A 19,122-nucleotide genomic window follows, 5' to 3' on the forward strand; every position below is an offset into this window, starting at 1 on the left:
CTCTCTCTCTCTCTCTCTCTCTCTCTCTCTCTCTCTCTCTCTCTCTCACTCTCTCTCTCTTTCTCTCTCTCCCTCTCCCTCCCCTCTGCTCACTTGCTCTCAAAATAAATACATAAACTTAAAAAAAGAAAAGGGAATATCAACACAGAACAGATAATCACATGATCAGTTAGTCACAGTTGGTGGTGAGTGAATACCACTGTGTATTACGTGTAATACACTGACATTCACTCATTGGCTATATGATTACAAAGTGTTGATTATAACTGGAGAGGAACTTCCGGGGTCCACTTAGTTGGTCTTAGTTAGGTTGCCTTGCATTATTGGGCAATATGTTTTTTAGAGCAGTTTCTTCTATGTTTGTTATTTGTGCCAAAGGCCACTATCTAGAAAGCTTGAAAAATAGGTATTTCATTACTATAAGCAAACAGACAGAAAAACTAGGTTATGTTAATATTCCCTAATCATGTGTATGTCCATAGGATACGGGTTCTCTCTGTTCCTTTTTATTATTGTCACACAATTAATACACGTGTGGCATGAGCCCACGTATTCATCTATAAGTGTGTGCTGTAAGCTTCGCTTTCCCTCCCTTGGGTTGCTATAAGCATTTATTCCTTGTCAGTGATTTTTCTAAAAACAAAACAAAACCAAACAAAACAAACCCAAAACCCCTTACCCCATATCTTATCATGGGTTCTGTGAACCTGTGACATTTTGGTCAAACAATTCAGGGACAGGTAAAGATACGTTCAAATCCAAGAAAGGCGTATCAAAATGACCCTAGTAAAGAAAAGTAATGACAAGCAAGACGCATGGTGGCAGTCACAAACAGAAGGGACTTACCCAATTTTATTTTTCACAAGCCTAATTCCAGTCCAATGCAGTAAGAATAGATCTTTCTCATCATAGGAAATGACAGACACATCAGGCGTCAGAAGCGCCAGAGACTAAGTGATTTCTGGTATACTTTTCGTCAATTGACACTAAAATTTTATCATTCCGTTTCACTCTGTCTGTTAATACACAGACGGCAGGGATGTCTCGTGAGGGCTTTTGGCAATTGTGGGAGCCTGAGCCATGGAGCAGAACGTTTCTCTCTCATCCAAATGCAGAGACATCGTTCACATGTAAAAATAGCCAAGTGCCAGTGTGCAGATTAGTATTCCACGACGAAAAGACTTGTGGTCTGTCGGTTTGTACCCACTCCTGCATTGGCCGACACACATATTCTCTCCAGGTGGAGTCCCTCCCCCACTTCTGGCCAACACTTGAGTCCGAGAAGTGTTTCCAGATGCGTTCGGGGCCGACCTCTTAAAGGATGAGAGTGGGTTCTTTGGATCCTCAGCCAGTTGAGAGTTTCCTGGGCTGCACCCGCGACTGGCATCTGATGCCTGAGGCCGTGCAGTCTTACTGTCCATGCTTGTCCTTCTATAAATGCCCTGTTATCTCCATAATGGAGCACACTGAAATGCCACCTTGGAGCAGTTCAGATACTTGCCAAGTCAGATGAATTTGGCAGCAGAAGCCTGTGCTGTTTCCATAAAAGGCTGTTGGTCCTTTCTTATTATAAATTAATGGTGCCAGTTCCTGCCAGGTGTGCAGGCAGCTCCTGGAAGAATGTTGGATGGTTGGGTGGGTTGTTAACACTTTCAAGCTGCTAGATACCTAAGGGGAGGGAAGGCGTGTGGAACGAAGTCAGCACAGGCGAGGGCTCCTGCGGGAGCAAGGCCCCTGTGGAGAACCAAAGATCACAGGCGTCCACCTGCCTCCAGTTGACTACTGCCTTCAGGAAATTTAGAGCCCTCTTTGTCTGATGTAAAGTTCTTAAAAGAGGCTGGAAATCCTGCTCTTCATATAAAATCTCCTCATTTTTGTAAGTTGCCAACTAGTGGAGACTTTTTGGAACGCTACCCGAGCCAAACACAACACATCTGTTGGCCAGGGGCCCTTTCATGCTAGGGCCCGGCTACTCCAAGTGTGGTCCCCAGACCAGCCGCCTCAAAATCTTCTGGTCGCTGGTTAGAACTACAAAACCTCGGCTCCACCCTGGACCTACTGAGTCAGAATCTGCATTTGAATAAGATCCCAGGTAATTTGGATACGCATGGAAGTTGGAGAATATTGTGCTGGTGACCTGATGCAGGCCATCACTCCCTCGATGCAAGACGCAGCTTTCAAATCATTGGCTAGAAATGAAATGTTTTAAACAGAAGTCTGTTTGGAAACCCCAAAGAGAACCTCATCCTTGGGGTTTTAACTTGGGTATAACTTGTCCGGGGAGGCCTCCTCCCTGAAACTAGGTTAGGTGTCCTTGCTGTGTGACTTCGTCCTACCTTTCTTCATCCTACCTACCTGTTCTTCTATTTTCCTTTTGACATGAGGGCCCCATGAGGGAGGGCAGGGGCCATGTTTTGCTCCCTTTATATTTCTAGCGCTTGTCACACTGCCTGGCACCAATGAATGAATGCATTGAAATCTCATGATCTCAAATCACTTTAAAAAAAAAATGTTTATTTATTTCGAGAGAGAGAGAGAGAGAGAGAGGCAGAAAGACAGGGAGAGAGGGAATCCCAAGCAGACTCCATACGGTCAGCGCAGATCTCGACAAGGAGCTCAGTCTCACAAACCTTGAGGTCATCACCTGAGTCAAAATCAAGAGTCAGAGGCTTCACCGACCGAGCCACCCAGGCGCCCCTCCGCTCAGTTACTGAACATTGCATGGTAACTTCTTTTCTCTTTGAAGGTGTAATTAGATTCGTTCAAGGAGGAAACTGCAGTGGCACAAGGTTTTTTGTACCTGCAGTCTTCTGGACGACTCCTTTGGGATTTATCTTCTATCTCACTGTCCATCGTATTTGCTCCTGCATTCCTGAGACCTGTCCCATGACATGCTGTATAGTAGATATTCCATAAGGATGTCTTGAATGGGTGAACTGGTAAAAGCAAAGGGTTCAATACTGGTTCCTGTGTTAAGTTAATGCTCCTCTCACTATCATCCCCTTAACTACCCATTCCCACTATAGACTCATTGCTACCTTATGGACGTAAAGAAAAAACTGGAGCTATGTTGTTCGCTGTTGTGAATTAAATGGGGTTTTAGTGCCCTTAAAGGTGTAGAGCGCATTCAATTATGGAAACAATGGAACAGTACCTTCGTGTTCATCTTGTCCAGATAGAGGGGGCGGGAGCATTTCCCTTTCCCTGTCTCAGTAGGTTGCCCTTACGAAATCTGAAGTGGATCTTAACTATCCTGATCTCCTATTCTTTATCTACACGTTGTCTAGAACAGCATATTGTGAAGAGAAGGGAAACAGACCAGAGCAGATACAAAGGTAATGTTTCTTTCCTGTGTTAGTGTTCACTTTTTATGTGCTCGCTACAAAATTGATTTTGTCATCAGGGCAAAAACCTTTTGATCCAGACAAAAATATTTTAGTGTGGGTTCCCAAAAAATCAAGTTCAGACACTTTTGAGTGTTATGGAGAATGAATTGCTTTGCTGTGATTCTCTCGCTGGATGGAAATTCACTTCCCAGGGATCTTGTCTGCTTGCAGTACATAATGGCACTCTTAGCTTCAAAGGAATTCATTCCTTTCAGTGACACACTCTCATTCTGGACTGGGATGGCCTCTCATTTTTGTATTTGTGCATTTACTGGTTTTTGTTTGTTTGTTGGGCAGTGGTGTGTGGAGATGTGTGTCTGTGATTTTAATGGCTTGTTTTTAGAAATCTTGGGCTGCCATCACGCGTGGCCATCGTGAGAGTTTGACTTCAATTCTGAAAGGTGGAGTAGTGCCTTTCAGATAAAAATTCTATTTTAGACCAAAGAAAATCCCCAAAATTGGCTTCTTGCATGTGTGTCAGAGAAGCCACCCTTTCTGTTGATTGTGTGAAGTGAAGGCATAATTGTCACTTTGAGAATTAAAATACAGTTAATGTTGTAGATACTTGATATCATGCACCGAGGCATTTACAACATTCCTGTGAATGACAAGGCTGTTAAAATAGGCTCCTGAGCTGATAGTCAACTGATTTTTTTTCTTATTTTCAATTTGAAAGAAAAATAACCTGGTAATCCTTTAATAAGTATGTTTACATGATTAAAGAAAAAGTATAAATGGATACACATTAAATTATAACAGTTTGTCACATTAACAAGCTAAAGTTGAGGTGAGTGAGGGAGAGACTCACTTTTACTTTATGTTTAAAAAGTTTGTAGTGATTTTGTGATTTACTTGAAATAAAATGTATGAAGAATTGAGGAAATTCATGACCTAAAAAATCAAATTAATAAATTCTGATGGAAACTTATTTACTTTCTATTTTCAAAATTCATTCTAAAAGCTACATTGTATCAGTCAGCTTTTCTTTCTTCTTTCTTTCTTTCTTTTCTTTTCTTTTCTTTTCTCTTTTCTTTTCTTTTTTTTTTTTTTTGTATATTTGATAGGGGTTTTAAGTGTGCAGTCATAATGTATCCATCAGAATTTTTGAGTGGAATTTGATGCATGGATGTCTGGGAATACATTTAATTAACTGCCTTATGGATGCAAAATGTATTCCTTATGGAAAAATAGTATTTTGTGATCTTGATTGTTGACACAATTGTTTACCTTAAACAGTGCTTTTCATAACGTTTAAAATATTTCTGTAGGAGAAAAATGAGGACATTTGGAAATTAGTACTGTGTAGTTTAGAAATAGGTACTCTGGAGCCAGGCTGCTGGTTTCAAAGTCTGGCTCTATCACCTTCTTGGGCTACTTACCAGGTCTATGTGCTTTAATTTCCTCATCTGTAAAATAAAGAATAGTACTACCCCCAAAAGTTTTTGATAGCGGGTAAATGGGTTTATTTGTATAAAGCACTTTTAAGACTGCCTGATGCAGGGTAGCCATCGTATCAGTTAGCTCATGCCGCATAACAAAACACCCCAAAACTTAGTAGCTTAAAACAGCACTCATTTATTATCTCTCATGATTCAGATTGGTGGGGCTGTCCTTCTGGTCTCGGTCACTTTGGCTGGGGCTGGATTGGGTTATGGAATTGCTTCTCTTTCTTGTTTAATGTGACGGCAGCTGGGACAGTAGCAGTTGGGCTTGCACACATGGTTGTGGTCACAGAGTTTTCAACAGCGGCAAAAGGGAAAAGGCCAAACGCACAATATCTTTTCAAGTCTTTCCTTCTATCACATTTGCTAATATTGCATTGGTCAAAGCAAGTCACACAGCCAAGCCCAGAGCCAGAAGGGGAGAGGACTCCTCAAGAGCAGGTAAGGAAATTATTCAGACCAGAACATTTTTGCAGACAATCTGCTTCAAACACTCTATAAGCATTAGCTTCTGCTTAGTATGATCATTACTATTACTATTATTATTATTATTATTATTAATATTAATATTAGCTCTCCAAACATCAAGCCACTAAAAGTAAAGACATACTCCAGGAAAGCTCTTGAGTATGTCTTAAGTTAGTCATTAGCATTTGCCATTTCCAGATATTGTGGGAGCCTCAAAAATTAATACTTGCAACAAGAGAGTTTTTAAGAGGAGCTTATTCTGCAGGGCTGAAATTATTATTTTTGTTACAAACTGTAGCTGTCCCTACTGGTCTCCCTGGGAGCATTTTGCAGGTTATAAAATACAGCTATTACTATGGTAATCATATTGCAAGTATAAAATGGCTTTGACCTACTTGTTAAAATGCAGTGTGTATTGAAATAAAGACTGTGAGCTTAAAGCTAAATGAACTCAGAATAACAACAGAATAGCAAGTCCAAAGTGCCAGAGAGATCTTCAAAGGAAAGACGGGCATTTGATAAAGAGGATGCATTTTTCCTCATTCTTTTCATTTTCCCCTCGTTGTGGTGACCTCCGGGAAATGACACTCATGTCTGACAGCATTTCTGTCCTCTGACTTGCAGGCAAAAAATGTTTTAAACAATAAGAGCTACCATTTGCACAGCTCCTTATTTCCTTCCAGCTCTGGGCTGAGTCTTTCAATATGCCATTTAACTTTCTCATCACAACACCTCCCCAAAGTGGGAACCATTATTCCCTCTTTATAAATGAGGAAACTGAGGCTCACAGAAGAAATGACTTAGCCCAAGCGTGGGAATTCCTGCCCTCGGAGTCTTAGATCCCTGAGAGCACGTGAATCAGGATACCTAAAACCTGTAGACGTTGGTTATAATTGTATAAATCCTCTTACACCTTGACCTGTTCATTTATTCGGGGAATACTGATTGTGTACCACACAGCATGCTGATTGCTGTGTTAGTCAACATATGGGTCACTAGGGAGGGTCTTCTGAGGTTCAGGGAGGCTTCCTGGAGGTCCAAAATAAATCCTGGAGGATGCGTAGGCATTGCTCAGGAGAAAGGACTGAACTTTTTCAGGTAGCAGGAATAGCAAAAGCAAGAAACCAGAGGACGTGCAAACAGGTCAGTTTGGCTATAGTTGGGAGACAATTTTGGTAAAGTTGCATTGTCAGTAAGAGTCACATCCTCGAGGTCTTTTTGAGTCCAGGTCCTTTACCAGAGGGCAATGGGGAGCTATAGGAGTGTTCTGAGCAGGGAAGGTCCTGATCAAATGGTTTGTTGAAAAAGATCATTCCAGGGGCGCCTGGGTGGCTCAGTCGGTTAGGCGTCCGACTTCAGCTCAGGTCACGATCTTGCGGTCCTTGAGTTCGAGCCCCGCGTCGGGCTCTGGGCTGATGGCTCAGAGCCTGGAGCCTGCTTCTGATTCTGTGTCTCCCTCTCTCTCTGACCCTCCCCCGTTCATGCTCTGTCTCTCTCTGTCTCAAGAATAAATAAACGTTAAAAAAAAAAAATTAAAAAAAAAAAAAAGAAAGAAAGAAAAAGATCATTCCAGCCACGGTTAATAAGATGGAGTTGGGCTGGGCTGGGAAGAGAAGGAGGAGTTTGGGCAGCGAGTCAGACTGGCACAGCAGCCCAGGAAGGAGACACCAGTGTCGGGACCAAAGCACCGCAGCAGAAATAAAGAGAGTAGCGTGGAAGGACATTTAGAGGCTGTTTGGATGTAGATGGTGGGCAGGGGGCGGAGAGTTAGAGGATCCCATCTGCTGTCTTACTTAGGGGTCTGGATAGATGGCTGCACTGAGGAAGAAGGCCTGGAAGAGGCTGAAATATCTGTGGTACAGTTGGTGATCTTGTACCTGTGGGACTTTCTGGTGGAGGCGCCCCGAAGGTGGTGAGGACTCACGCGTCTAATCCTTAGGAGACCTCTCATGGCTGGAAAGAAGATTGGAGGGCTGGGCCCCCTCTCAGCTTGCTTCTTCATCTCTCTTTCTCCTCCTTTGACCCTTTAGTACTTCTCATCTTATTTACTTCCTGTCTTTCTCCACCACAATGGACTTTAAGCTCCCTGAGGGCAGCAAATGTATCTCTTTCTTTCACCGGCACACCCCCCCCTACCCCCACCCTTAGAACAGTGTCAGGCAGTAAATGAATCAGCCAGACCACAGAGGGTGACAGGTGCCCCTAGAGAGAAGGGGAGTTCATCAGCTTACCTTCAGCGAATGTAGAAAACAGCGTAGGACAGAACCTTGAACAGGACTCCAGTAAGAGGAAGGACCAAGCAAAAGGAGCCTTCAAAGAAAACAGAAGGTGCTTCCTCTCTTTGCTCTGAAGTTTGAATGGCAAAACATTGAGAACTTTCAAGTATCCAGTAAGAGTGGCTCTTGGGAACCTGATGGTTTCTGGAAACACAGCAGGATGGAACTGAGTAGGTGATGTCTTCAGGGTTTTTTTTGTTTGTTTTCTTTTTCCTTCCCCACATGAAAAAGAAAAAGATCAGCCAAATGTAGGCACGGCTGTCTGTAAGGAGTTGGGAACTCTCAGTACATTTAATTCAACAGGGGCAGATTGATTGTATCTTGCAGGCCAGTGGGATCATTTGGTAGGCGCTTTCTTCCCAAAAGAGTTGTGCTGAGAACGATTCTGAGTCTGGCCCCAGGCCCAGGTGGAAAGAGTGCTGTGGGCCCTTCGTGGTATTTGCTGTGGAAACTGCCCTTGGGTGGCACCAGAGGTAACAAACGTTCACCACCCTCCTCTGGAGAACCTGTTACTATGAGTAATAATTTTCCAGAAATACTTCCATCCCATCTGTACAGGATGCGTTTCCCCAAACAGGAATCCTGCTCTCCTCAGTCCCTGGTACTCTGCCTGTTAACTTGTGGGCCACTGGTTTAGGGAGTTGAATGAAGCCAGATTGAAGCCCTGAGTTCTTCTAGCCTGATAGTTTTTGTGCCACCCTGGTAAGCTGTGACTCCACAGCTTATAAGTTCAGGTGCTGAGTTTTGTCCATAACTCTTTGTTCTTTAGCACAGATAATGTTGAGACCTAAAGCATCCCAGTTTAACTTATTTTGGCTAATAGTTTCTGTTAATTATGCCTCTCTACTCCTGCTAACCACTGCCCCAGAGAAAGGTGAATTCTTGGAATTCTCTTGTCGCCTCTCCAGAGGAGGGTAGCCTACTCGATAGACAGTGCTAACGGACGCCTCCCAAGTTGGGTCTCTTAACGAGGAGACTACACCGCAAAGCCAGTAACTAGAAACCTCAAGCTCTCACGTCTCGACGGAGAAGCGAGAAGACCGTCTGAAATGCAGCAAAGCGCTGAGACGTTTTTGGCTGGCAGCTCACTGTAACTGATCAATCACGTGAGCCTGAGAAGTTAAGTGACCCATGAGAGGTCACCATAACTTGAGAGTCACGATCACCCCTGAGGGTGATCTCATGTAATTATTGAGATATAAATGGTTCTTCGGAAGGCTAGCGTGTCGCTCCAAGTCAGTTCAATCCTAATGTGAATTTTGGCAATACCGTGCAATACCTCTTTCTCCCCTCATATGGGGGTGGCGGGGGGGGGGTGGGGGAGGAACCCATGGCCATCAATCAGAAATGATTTACTAAGTGTCTACAGTGGGCTTACCTCTGTTACGAGCCTTATGGAGAAATTCAAGAGGACCTTGAAGAAGCGGCCAGTGTCTTCCAGATGCTGACTTTTGCAGAGGGGAGTAGAGGAGAAGAGCAAACAACTGGAAAAGCAAGAAGCCGTTCAAGACCTATTCATTGGTAGGGTGGTAGATTATCAACATGAGACGCCCCAGAAAGTATTTAGGGGCAGCAGGATCAGCATGAGAGGGTGGGTGGCAATTCGGGAAAGCTCGAAATGGCCCCGCCTGCCCTCTGCATGGTGGGGAGAGGCTTCACGGAGGAGGAAGGATTTTAGGTGGACCTTGCAGGACTGGGGGGATCTGAGTTGTATTTGTTTTCTGTTGCTGCGTAAAAAGTTAGCACTAACTTAGCAGCTTCAAACGACGTCTATTTCTTGTCTCACGGTTGCATGGGTTAGAAGTTCAGGCACAGGATGCCTGGCTTCTCTGCTCACATTCTCAAAAAGCTAAAATCAAGGTGTTGACATCCGCGTCCCCCTCTGCTCCTCTTCCGAGCTCGTTCGCGTCATTGGCAGAATTCGGTTCCTTACGCCGGTTAAAGGGCCGAGGTCCCTGTTTCCCTGCTAGTTGTCACCAAGGGGCCACTCTCTGCTCTTAACAGGAAGTGTTGGTACCTGCCACGTGGCCCTCCATCTGCCAGAGCTGGTGACTGACAACCTCCCTCCCATCTGGTGTCCCCGACTTTTTGAATCTGTGTCTCCAGAAAGATCCTAGTCTTTTTTAAGGGCTCGTAAGCTTAGATCAGGCTCACTGAGGATAATCTCCTTATCTTCAGGTCAACTGGTTTGGGACCTCAATTACAGCTGTAAAGTCCCTTCTCGGCAGCTCCTACGTTTGTGTTTGATTGGGAAACCAGAAGAACGTGTGTGTACCCCCCGGCCAGGAGCCTTGGGGACCCATCTCAGAATTCTGCCTGCCACGTGATTAGGTAGAAGGCACAAAATGTCCAAGCTGGTAACCAGATTATCAAAATAATGGCTCCAAATGAGGATCCCATGCACAGTCTGGAATTGGGAAGAGGCCCATTTCGAGGAGATGAGCTTCAGAGTGGCCAGATGGGGACTTAGAATTTGAGGGGCCTGACTATCTTATTTCACCATCTAGGACCGAACTACCTTGCTGTGTTCTTTTAGTCTAGTAGTAACCTCTTGCTTCTCTCTCTTCTGTCATGTGGCATCCAAGTTTCCCATTTGTCCACGTTCTCAGTGGGATGAGCTGCTCAGAAACACTCGGCAATGTCTGGAGATGATTTGGGTCAACACACCTAGAGAGGATGCTACTGGCCTGTGGTGGGTGGAGGCCAGGGATGCTACTAACCATCCTGCATGCCCAGAACAGCCCCACAACAAAGAATTATCCGGCCCCCAGTGCCAAGGTTGATTTGCTCTATGGAATGTTCTCTTACTTGCCCCTCCAGCGTCTCTCGCTAGCCTCCTTAATTTTGATCATACTGTTGTGTCTGCCTGGCTATACTTCTCGCCTTTTCCACCTCAAGGATTCCTACTCATTCTTCAAGATTTGCTGCTAACCACCCCCTCCTTGTGCTGGTTGCTTGGAGTTACGTTCTTTTTTTTTTTTTTTTAATTTTTTTTAATGTTTATTTTTATTTTTGAGGCAGAGAGAGACAGAGCATGAGTGGGGGAGGGGGAGAGAGAAAGAGGGAGACACAGAATCCGAAGCAGGCTCCAGGCTCCGAGCTGTCAGCACAGAGCCCGACGCGGGGCTCGAACCCACAGACCGTGACATCATGACCCGAGCCGAAGCCAGATGCCCAACCGACTGAGCCACCCAGGCGCCTTCTCCGAGTTACGTTCTGTAGCGTGTCTTCATACCTATGCTCCTCCGTTACTCAGGACTTTGTTCGATATATGCATATGTAACAGATCTGCCTCTCCCTCAGAAGACTGTAAGCTCTTTTGAGGGCAAGCAGTGTCTTTTTTGTATCTTTGTCCCCAGAGCTTATTACTGCAATGCCTGTATATAGTCGATACTGAGTAAGTGAAAGGTGGACAGGTGCATGTGTAAGTGTAGGAGTGCACGAAAAGTTCAAAGAAGTAAATTACGGTTCTCAATTTCCTCCCTGCCTCTCTTCTGAATATCCCTGGTGACTAATTGGCCCCGGTGATCAGTACCTGCCAGGAGGTGCATCTCGGGGATCTGGAAGCAGAACCACCTGGGTTTCCATCCCATCCATGCCACTAACAAGCTGTGTTACTAGAGGCACTTTACTAAACTTTTCTGTGCCTCAGTTTCCTCCTCTGAAAAATGGGGGTCCTCATAATCCCTGCTTCAAAGGGCTGTTGTAAGGATTTAAAGAGCAAGTTCATTTTATCTAAGGGCAGGGTCTGAGGAAGTAGGGAGGGGTGGCCATTTGCATAACGCTTCCTTGTTTCCCAAATGCCAGAGTAATGGGCTTCCCCCCCCCAACAAAAAAAAAATCTAGAGGCAGGTCAGTATGGCTGAAAGTGGCATAGACCTCTAAAAGAATATTCCGGAAAAGACAGGGGCAAATTTTCCCCCACAGTCACTCTGTTTTGTGTGGCTGGGGTGTCAACGAGTTCGAAACCACGCCTCATGAGACACAGTTGATAGAAGTAAGTTGACAGAAGACAAGGTTTGGGTTTTTGAAGGATGTTGAGTGGGAGAGTCTGCTGGACTGGCTCTGTGTGATCCATATTGGTAGAGTGTTGGCTACGAGTTTACTGGAAGGAAGAACTTACTCCAGGAGCCAGCTGTCCAGAGATGAACTGAGCTGTCTTAGGAGCTTTCCTTCCTGGAGGGCTGGAGCGGGGGCCACATTACAAAGATTCATTTCCTTTATTTTACGAATACGGATTGAGCAATTGCTATATTAGCCCTGAGGATACTATGGAAAAACAACACGGACACAATCCTTGGGGTTTCCAGTCTACACCAGCGTTTCCCGAAACGTGAGGTGGTTTTGGGTGGCACAGAGTCCGTTAGTTCATGAGCCAACACTGAGTCCCACCTAATTAAAAATTCTCTTTTCAATATTCTAAACCTTGCAGGTACACCAAGAAGGAGATGTCATTGGGAGGGTAGTGTTGCCACTTCTCTAAAACTTGATCGTCTTCCTTTTTGGCAAAGAAAGAACAACGTGAGGGTCACAGCCTCGGACAGCCATAGTTCCTAAGTAACTCTTTTTTTGAGCATTTTGTTAAACACCTTTACACAAACAAGACAACAGAAAAACATTTAACACAGGAGCAATTAAAACCAAAGTGGTCCTAGGGATGATTTTTTTGACTTTCAGTCTTTTGCCCGTCTTTCGTTTTTTGTTTTTTAGTCTTTCCCACATTTTACCTTTGCACGCGGTAAAATGCGCTCTTGGGGTCACGGTTTCGTGAATTTTTGCGATTGCGTGGTCATGTAAGCACGCCCCCAGCCAGGATACAGAGCAGTTCTATTCACCTTCCAAGATTCACCCCGGCCCCTCCGTCCTACCTGCCATCTCCAACTTTTGACAACTAGGGATGTACTCGGTGTTCCTCTAGTTTTGCCTTTTCTGGGATGTCTGGTGATGGAATCCTCTGGGCTGTGGCCTTCTCAGTCTGGCTTTTTCATAGCATGATGCATTTTGAGATGCATCCATCTTGCTGCACATACGCAGTGCTTTTAATTGCCGAGTAGTATTCCATTATATGGATATACCACAATATATTCATTCTAAATAATAACAGAATTCATATTCAATATAACAAATTATGAACTGGTACTTAGTGAAAGCAGACTTGGCAGAAATCCTATAGCTGGTAGGCCAGTGGAGTGAGTCTTACAGGGGAGGGAGGAACCAGTATAATTTATGCATTAAGGAGTTGGTGGTGGCGGGCATTCTTTTCATTTCTTATCCAAACCTTCAACAACATGTTAGACCAGGGCGCCTGGGTGGCTCAGTCGGTTGGGCGTCCGACTTCGGCTCAGGTCATGATCTCACAGTCCGTGAGTTCAGGCCCCATGTGAGGCTCTGGGCTGACAGCTCGGAGCCTGGAGCCTGCTTCGGATTCTGTCTCCCTCTCGCTCTCTGCCCCTCCCCCGCTCACACTCGGTCTCTCTCTCTCAAAAATAAATTAAAACAAAAAAAACCATAAACAATATGTTTGACTGAAATATAATTCGTTTTCCAGTCTTCTTGAGTCAGAAAATACTTTCCAAGGCCTTAAGGTAAACCTAGTGGTCTTCAGAGCATCCTGTTCATATTCTTTTACTCATTCATCCCCTCCCTCCTGCCTCCTTCCTTACCCTCCTTGTCATCGTCGTCGTCGTCGTCCTCCTCCTCCTCATATTCTCTTTCTCTTTGTCCCCTCATGCTCTCCCCCTAATATTTCACTGGAGTTTATGTAACTGAATCAATTAGACCTATTCCTCAAAGAGTTGGTTTTCCGTAAAATTCACTTTGCAGTTGGCATGACAGAAGAGCCGGTATATTAATCAAATGCTACAATTCGTTCTTTGTATCTGAATCAGGCTGGGATTGGGCTTCCTGCTTATCTCTTGTCTGTTTATACCATTTTGTCCTTTGCAGCAAATGGGCCTGGATTCTTTGTGATTGGGCCTGGTGATGCCTGTGAGTGTTGATAGATTGGGTGTGGAAATGCTTAACAGGGACAGACCCTATCTCTTTAGTTAGTGTTACAGAGTCCCCAGGATATAAGGTGTCTGTATGAAAATAAATAAGGGCTTTTCTTTTCCTTTCTTTGGCTGATGGTATCGATACCATTTAATAGAATAAAATGATAAAAATCTTCGTCCTTTCTTAAATAACGTGTTAATTGCTGTTCTAGGTATTTATTCATTTTGTGTTTCTGAAATATACTTCCTTTATAGACCTCTCCGTACCCCAGTGCATTTTAAATCCTCAAGCATATTCAAATGATATATATTTAATTTCATCTTGTGTGTGTCTAGGGGTGGGGGAACGCACTTTGTAGCTAACCAGATCAAAGTTGGTAGCGTTCTCCATTTAGTCCGTTGGCTGCAGAACACAAAGGCTGCTAAAGGATTCCAGTGCTTATCTTAAAAGCTCATCAAAAATATTCCAAGCCGTAGATTTTTTTTTTTTTTCCCCCTCTCTCAGCAGCATTTCTGATTCGGAGGTTCTCCTTGGTTGCCCCTGCTAGAGTTGCTGAATTTATAATGCCAGAGGAAGAAAGAAAGATCTGTTCTGTTTTCTCATCTGTGGAACGAGAGGATTGAACTGGATGGGAGAGGTCACATTTACAGCATCAGTGCTGTCACTCCTTTTCCATCCACATGACAGACATCACTAATCAATCACAGCATGCTTCCCTGCCAAATGTAGTCTCAGACTTCTTGTCAAGTCAGCACTCCAGGAAGCCACGGCTAATCAATCAGTGTTAGCCCAGGACATGAAATCTGTTTGCCATTCTGAAACATGATGATGTTAAATCTGTAGAGGTTAGGTCACCATTTCATGGTTGAAGGAAGAGTGCTGGTGGTCATGGGTAGTTTCAAATGAAGAGGGTTTCCCATCACTCTGGTTTATGCTCCTTGAAGGCAGGCATTGTGTTTTATTCCTCTTTTTCCATGTTTATCTAGCCTATAAGCCAAACCCTTTCTCACAGTAGACATTACACAAATGTTTGTCAAGTAATGCATGAAGCAATGAATGGAAAGCATGTCCTTGGCCAATTCTTCCCTCCCTAGGACTGCACGCTTCAGTGCTTCTTCCGAAGGGCAGGCACAACCGGTACCGTGACTGAATTTCATCTGCTTTCATTCTGGCCATTCCTGTAGACTGGCTAGATCGATGTGTGCTTTTATCCACCACGCATTGGCAGAGCCCAGCATCTTGGCATCATTAGCTGCACTTGATGAGTTTCTCCTCCATCCATTGTCCCCAGTCATTCATAAACCTATTGAGTAATACAGAGGGGAGTCCACTTAATCCTTCCCCTGCTGGACTCTGAATTCTTACAACTTGGGGCTGGGAATCTGAAGTTTTAATGATTTAGATAGGAATCCTGTCAGTTTCAGGTTTTAACACTGCAGGGAATCATGTATTTGACACAACAAATGCAGCCTGTAGTTATTTTTGGAGAAGTAGATTTTAGGTTTCTTATGGAAAGGACAAGATCTGATAAGTTTTTTTTTTATTTTGATAGCATGATAATATGCCTTTTGCAGGGTAGATACTCAGTGAATATTTAATATTCTTCAAGGTAGTTTGATAAAACCTCTGTGAACCTCAGTCTTCTTTAACTTTTAGAAGAAAGTCCTCTTTTAAAAACAGAAGGCATTTTTTTCCCCAGCCAGGCACTGGATTTCATCTAACGGGAATACTGGCTGCCCCTGTAATGAGAAATCACTTACAGGCAGGGCATTCTGCTAAATGCTTTATAGACATTATCCCTAAACCTCAAAACAAGCCCAAGACCAGTGCTACAAATTCCATTTCATATACGAGATAACTGAGGATTGGGAAAGTTACGTACCTTCGTCAAAGTCACAAGATAACAAGTGGCAGCTCTGGGATTTAAAGCCAGACCTAACTCTAACATCTTTTCCCCTGAACATAACCACTCTCTCAATGCAGATGTTCCTTACTCTGGGAAGCTTTCCCTGAGGTAATCGCTATCCCTGCAAGGCTGGTTGAGATGTTCTTCCTCTGCGTTTCCATGGCAGTTTATCCTCCCTTGTTATGATACTCTCCATCCTCACATAGGCTGTTCGTCTGCTGCATCCCACACCCCCCACTTCTGTCTGCTGGCTGAATGAGTACCTTTTGCCAGGAGACCTCTGCTACTTTGCCTTCCTACCTGGGCACCATGTAGAATGTACGGCTGTGCCTTCAAGAATCTATTTTGTAGTTTGGGGGTGCCCGGGTGGCTCAGCCGGTTGAGCGTCCGACTTTAGCTTAGGTCGTGATCTCGCGGTTTGTGATTTCAAGCCCCTCATCGGGCTCTGTGCTGACAGCTCCGAGCCTGGAGACTGCTTCGGATTCTGTGTCTCCTTCTGTCTCTACCCCTTTCCCACTCACTTTCAAAAATAAATAAACATTAAAAAAAAGAGCAATCTCTTGTAGTTCAGAATTCATTATACTTGGGAAGGACGGATTTAGGGAAATGTAATCCAGCTCTAAAGGCGGAAGGCAGCGCTGCCTGTCTTGTGTACCAAGTGCCTTCTGCTTCCCTCTGTCACCGCAGTAGTAAACTGTTCCATATTTTAACACTTCACTGTTGTGTTGACTGTACATTTATGAATAATTAATACAGGCAGATGTTCTGATGTTTATTTATCCTGCTTCAGATACCTTGCGTTTCTTGAATCTGAGGACTCATGAGTTTTATAAATTTCTAGAAATTTCTCAGCTTTATTGCCTCTCCTCAAATTCTCTATTCTGTCCCTTTGGGGCTCCTATTTGACATATGTTGGGCCTTCTCATTCTCTTCTCCATATCTCTTAACATCTTTTTTTTTTTTTTATCTTTTTCAACCCTATCCCTTTGTGCTTCATTCTGTAGTACGTCATAAGATCTGTATTTCTCTCTTCAGTAGTGTCTGACCCCCTACTTAACCAGTCCATTGGGTTTTTAATTTTAATGACTCAGTGGGGAGAGAGAAATCACTTCTTGTTCTCTTTTAGGCTTTCAGTTCTAGCTGTCATGTTTTTAATCATTGTAGACTTTATTGCATGTTGTTTCTCAGAAAGTTATTTCATGACCCTGAACTCTTGAACCGCTCAGCCTCATATTTGCTGACACGAGGCTTACCAGTTTCCTGGCTGTCCTGTAACTTACTATTGGGAGCTCACGTGTTGCAGGGCCGGTTGTAGCCTGGGTTGTGGAACTGGCTTTCCAGGGCAACTTTTCATCGGCTTCTGTGATGTCTTCCAGGCCTATCCTGAACAGGAACAATTTTTATATTAATTTTTCAGTTAGGGGTTCCTGATTCTGACCTTCGTTATTTGTTCTCTGTTCTCCAGAAGGACACAGGCTTAGGGTTTCTAATTCTTAGCTTAAACTCTTCCCTCCTGCTTTACACAGGTAAACACAGACCTGTTTCACTGGGCTGGTTGACAGTTTTTCTAATCTGTTCTTTGAGGGTGCAACCCTCACTAAATGTTGCTGGTTTTCTGCAGGGGTCACATCACAACTTGCTACTTCTCCTTATCCCAAGGCCTTGTCTTCTGTCCTGCATGGGCATTAAAACCCTAGCCCCTCGGGAATCAAGACAAACTTTTCCCCTGCTGCAACCACAGTGCCCTCTATCCCATAGTCACAGCATGGGTTTGCATACTTAGGATTCTTTTCTTCTGATACTTCTTTATTTCTACCACCTGGGTGTTTTCCTTTCTATATTGTGGGTCAGTGAAGCTCTTAAAGTATTGTTAAACATTTTATCTAGTATATCTAGGTGTTTGAAGGGTTGGAATGTTCATGCTGGCATCATTTGCCATCTTTCCCTGAACTAGGGACTTGCTACAAGTTCATGACAAAAAAAAATCAGGTAATACACAAGGATGTATTAGGAAATACTCCTATGCTTCACATCTCCGACCTGCTCAAATCACCTTGCTAGATATAATAACCTTTATCATTCCCCGAGGTATCATTCTAGAAGCATTTTATGTGTATACAGGGTACATATGTCTATACAGAACATGAAGATTTATTTATGCTGGTGAGAATATATTTTATCATCTACACTGCACTTAGTATATTTTATAGTATTTAAAAAAATTTTAATATGTGTTTATTTTTGAGAGAGAGAGATAGCACAGGGAGGGGCAGAGAGAGAGAGGGAGATACTGATCTGAATCAGGCACCAGGCTTCAGGCTCCAAGCTGTTAGCACAGAGCCTGACACGGGGCTCGAACTCACGAACCACAGGATCATGACCTGAGGCAAAGTCAGATGCTTCACCAGCTGAGCCACCCAGGCGCCCCTTAGAGTTTACCACATATTGTTGTACTCAGCTCTGCCCCTTTTCTTGTCATCACTGCATGGTATTCCATTAAATGGATGTACTATAACTTATTTAGCAATGTCCCCCCTTGGATAATTTTTTCAGTCATTTTGGTGTTATAAACTAGCCTACAATAAACATTTTCCTGTACACATGTCTCTGCTTGCATATCATCTAACATAGTTTTCTTTCTTGACCTGTTTCTCTCTTTTTCTCTCTTCTCCCCCACCCTTTGATGGTTAATTTTATGTGTCAGCTTGAGTGGGCTAAGGTTTGCCCAGATGACTGGTAAAACATTATTTTGGCATGTGTCCGTGTGTTTCCAGAAGAGATTAACGTTTGAATCAGTAGACTTTGCAGAGACTGGAACAGAAACGTGAAGGAGGGGTTACTGTTCTCTTGCTCTACTTGAGTTGAGACATCCCTATTCTCTTGCCCTTGGACATCATTGTTCCTGGTTCTCAGGCTTTCACACTGGAACTTAAACCATTGGTTCCAGATTCCCACACCTTCATTCATGGACTGAATGACACCATCAGTTCTCCAGGTTGCCGACTGTGTATTGTGGGATTTCTCAGCCAATTCTTTTAATAAATCTCCAATTTATGTATATCCTACTGGTTCTGTTTCTCTGCAAATCCCTGGCGAATACACACCCCCAGCCCCACTATGAGTTCCTTGTGGGCAAGAACATGATCATTCGCTGGTGACTGTGGCAGCCTGCACGGGGCCTGGTGCTGAACCAGCAGTCCGACCAGGCTCAACCTCAAACCCTTTTATTTTGATTTTAGTAATAACAACAGCCATTGACTATTCAGTCATCTGAAGCTCTTGGCTGAGCACCTCCTCTACTCCAGACATGAGGTAATGCCATCTTTACAACAACTCTGTGAGATGGGAGAGGGTCATCCTGCTTTGCAGACCAGGACACTGAGGTACAGGTTGTTTACATAACTAGTAAGAAGCAGAGGCCACATTTGAATACAGTTGTGTCTGAAATCAGTGCCTGGCCTCTTGAATACTACCTCTTAATTTACATTTGTATTGTCACAAATAATGCGGAACATCTCCCTTCCTCCCTCCTTTTCCTCCTTCCCTCCCTCCCTCCCTTCCCCCTTCCTCCCTTCCTCCCTCCCTCCCTTCCCCCTTCCTCCCTTCCTTCCTTCCTTCCTTCCTTCCTTCCTTCCTTCCTTCCTTCCTTC

General features: G+C 44.0%; 1 protein-coding gene across 2 annotated transcripts in view; it reads left to right on the plus strand.

The window, feature by feature from the left end:
- PRICKLE2 (prickle planar cell polarity protein 2) overlaps positions 1–19,122 on the plus strand; it is a 332,250-nt gene that overhangs the window by 147,531 nt on the left and 165,597 nt on the right. The gene's annotated exons all lie outside the window — the stretch shown is intronic.

This window comes from Herpailurus yagouaroundi, unplaced genomic scaffold (assembly GCF_014898765.1).
Source record: "Herpailurus yagouaroundi ecotype Mexico unplaced genomic scaffold, PumYag 213, whole genome shotgun sequence".
Taxonomy (NCBI): domain Eukaryota; kingdom Metazoa; phylum Chordata; class Mammalia; order Carnivora; family Felidae; genus Herpailurus; species Herpailurus yagouaroundi.